This window comes from Populus euphratica, unplaced genomic scaffold (genome assembly GCF_000495115.2).
Source record: "Populus euphratica unplaced genomic scaffold, PopEup_1.0 scaffold32.1, whole genome shotgun sequence".
Classification (NCBI taxonomy): domain Eukaryota; kingdom Viridiplantae; phylum Streptophyta; class Magnoliopsida; order Malpighiales; family Salicaceae; genus Populus; species Populus euphratica.
In genome coordinates, this window is record NW_011499861.1 from 1,349,893 (window position 1) to 1,353,774 (window position 3,882).

The window sequence follows — 3,882 nt, forward strand, 5'->3', positions numbered from 1 at the left end:
TTTTTTTTTCCCGTGTCAGCATCTCCAACCAACAGCCTCGTTCAGTAGCCTTTTTTTATTATTTTAATCATGAGAACCAACACACAATCCAACTCACTAGTCTCCTACACCAACTTCAACAACCGTGAGCAAGCTTAAACCAGTAGTAGCAGAGGGTTTTCCTTCATCTCAGCCACATGTCACACCTCTTTTTCTCCTCACCGAAAGCACCAGCTGCGCCTCTACATTTCCAGCAGCAACCTTCTCTTCTCAGCAATGACAACACTAATTTCAATAACATGAGTGGCAACAACAATGATCAATAATAATAGTACCATAAACAGTTGAAATCTCCTTCTCAACCACACCAACCTCCACCTTAATCTACCAAGAATGCCACTAGTAGCGTTACTCCCTGGCCAGGCAAGCCCCTTACTCCTTACCTCCTGTTTTTTTTTTTAATTACATATAAAATATGAATTAATTCATGTCTTGCAACTGGTGGCACTTGCCAATAGTTGGGTAAAGTAGGTTATACCCTCAGCCTAGCTTGTCTAAAAAAATAAAGAAACAGTTGGGCCTTTAATTGATCCAACTCAACCAAAACAGGTTGGTTTAGGTCTTAGGCCGAACCAACCATCTCCCTTAGATTAAGGTTGTGTTTGGAAAAACACACCTATATGCCTTACTTTTAGTTTTTAACTTGTCTTTATTTTGATATCCAACCAAAAATGCTTTAAACAAAATTTCTAAAAATTCTAAAAAAAAATCAGTGATAATTTTGAATTTATATATAGGTCCCTCGCATGTTTTTTTCAATAATCTTGCTTAATATTAGACCGTAGACTTATACTGTAAGTAGGAGTGTTTAAAAAAACATATCAACCGAGAAAACAGAAACGAGATAAAAAAACCGATTAAACTGATTTTTAAAACCATAAAATCTAACCAATGCAGTTTGGTTTTGGTTTTACAGATAAAACCGATAAACTGAACTGATCCAACCTAAAAAGGGTATAAATTACCCTAACCCCTTTCACAAAAAACCGTCGCATACTTTTCTCATTCTTTATTTTCCTTTCATCCACTCTGCGTCTCATCTCCCTCTCATTCTTTCCTTTTCTATTGTGGATCCTCTAACCAAAGCTCTCACAGCTTGTTCTACTTTCTAGATCTCATCGATTTTCTGACTCTATTAGTTTATGTAGACAAATAATGGCTGGGTGTTTGGAAGAAGATTAACATTACAGTTTGTTAGTTGAGTTTTATGATAGTGTAATGGCTTGGTTACTGTGTTAGTGTTATAGTAGTGAGAAGGAGAAAGAAGGGAGGCTATCACAAATTTTTTAGAAGAAAAGGCTCAGGATAGGTTCTTATAGGTCTAAGAATGATGGGTTTGTGGCTAATATTATTGAGAGAGGTGTCATTGTTGGAGGAGAAAAGATGCATGCAATGGTCTGCTTTGGTTTTAACAGAGAGGGATAACAATCTAAAAAGGTGTTTGTTTGGGATGTCATTGTTGGAGGAGAAAAGATGCATGTAATGGTCTGCTTTGGTTTTAACAGAGATGGATAACAATCTAAAAAGGTGTTTGTTTGGAATTGTAGGCAAGTTGTTTTGGTGTTGACAAAGAGAGTCAAGATGAAGAGTTAATTGGTTTCTTTTTTTCTAGTTAAGAGGGGTTTTTAAATCCTTTGTAAAAATAACAATCCAATTTCTGATTTCTTAAAAACAAAATGATGAAGTTGATCCTTTGTTTTAGATGCAACGCACATTAATGATTTGTTTAAATATGCATGTCTTCTGTATGATTAGGTTTGCTGGTTTATTTAAAAAAATGACCTAAACTGGTTCGGTTTGAATCGGATTTTGATTCAGTTCGGTCTCTATTTTTTAAAATTAATCTAATTCGGTTTGGTTGATTTTTTTAGTTCAAACCAAACCGAACCAAAACATGAATAACCCTAACTATAAGACATGAATCTAATATAAAATATATACCTGTTTTTTCTCTGAAATTAAAAAAAGGGCTCCCTCACTGCAAAAAAAATAAAAATACAAAAATATGTTTTGCTTTTAATTTAATTTTTACGTATTTAATACATTGGCATCAGAGTTAGGAATATTTAGATTCACTAGTGTCAAAAATAAGAATAATCTTGATATTTACTAACGTTAGAGTTATGAATTTTAGACACTAGAATTGGAAACTATTTTGAACTCCAATATTAACTGACACCAAAATTAGGACTATCATACATTTTCTTCATATAATATTTACCAACATCAAAGTTGAAAGTATTTGTTGTTAAATATTTATTGACATCAGAGTCAGAAATATTATAAGCAAACTATTAGTAAGATAATACAACAAATCCTTAGCATTTTAAAACAAAATCAATGATGAAGCCTATCTCAATTAGAATACTTAAGGGGTAATAATATCTTCTTCTTTTTTGCATAATTAGTCTCATATTATAAATCTCTCTATTGATTTATTAGGATTCATAATAATTATCATAACCCAATTTTTGATTTTTTTTTTTTATTTTCTAAATTTTTTTTTGATGAAAATGATGAAAAAAGTAAATGAAGAATGAATTAAAATTTGGGTTAATGACAACATGATTGAAAAGTTTAAATATTTAATTAAACTCTTGACTAGTTTTATTAATTAAATCAAGGGTTTAATTGGAGAATTAATAAATTTTGAAACTTAATTGAGCAAGTTAATTAATCAAATCAAAAGTTTAATTGAAGAATTAATGAGTTTGATGACTTAATTAAACTTTGATTTAATTAATTAAAGGAATAAGGGGTGTAATTGAAGAAATATTAAAATTTGGAGTTGATTTAAGAAACAATTGCTAGAAAATTAAAGTTTAAGGACCAAATTGAATAGTCCAAAAACCCAGGAATGTTGTGTAAATAGCACTATAAATCAAGGATTCAATTGAATTAATCCAAGGGTACAATTAGAAATTGATTATTAATGATTAGGATCTCAATTGTGAAGTTTAAAATGTCCAGGGACCAAAGTGAAAAAATGCCTCAAACACACAAACGGCGCCGTCTGGAAGACTGCGTTCTTCATCCCTTCCGTTTCGCACGAAGAAAACCGATTCAACGGGGAAATCTGCAGCAAATCATGGACCACAATCCCGTTCGTGGGGGGTAACAGTTGTGGAAGCTCTCTGGCCTTTTAAAAGGCAGAGATGAGCAACGAAAGAGGAGGCTAGAACAGGGAGGAAAAACCTAGCACAAAACGAGGAGAAAAACTCAAAGGAAAACCAAAAAAAAGAACGGGGAGGGCCACGAACGACATAACAGGGGAGCGACTGAGAACAAATTCATAAAAAAAAAAAAAGCAGAACCGGGGAAGTGAGGAAGAAGAAAACAGGGGAAGCAGAAGGAATAAACGTAAAAAACAGAATAAAAGAAAAAACAGAAACAGGGGACAAGAGAATAAATAGAGGTTATACAGAGGGGAGAACAAATTTCGGCAGCCACTGCACCTTCATCATCGTCTTCTTCCAGACTAGTGCCAGCCGCGATTCCGGTTGCACCACCTTCCCTTCTTCCCCCCGAACAGAGGAGGGAGCATAGGAGATCGATCAAATACCAGAAGTACGAGAACCAACCATTCGCAGGATCACAAGAACAAAGCAGAAGGAGAAGCAGAGCAGAGGGGGTAGTGACGGCCAGCCAGAGCTTCGACAGTCTCCATCGCCTCCAGCAGAACAGGTAAGCGGCCTCTTCTTCTGTTTTAGTCAATCGCCATTTACACTGTGCAAGTGAATGTTAATTCACTTGCACAGTGTAGCAACACGCGTGCATTAGCGCACGCGTGTTGCTTAGCCCAGCCAGGTCACTGGTTTGGGCCAGTGACCTGGCGGGGCTGGG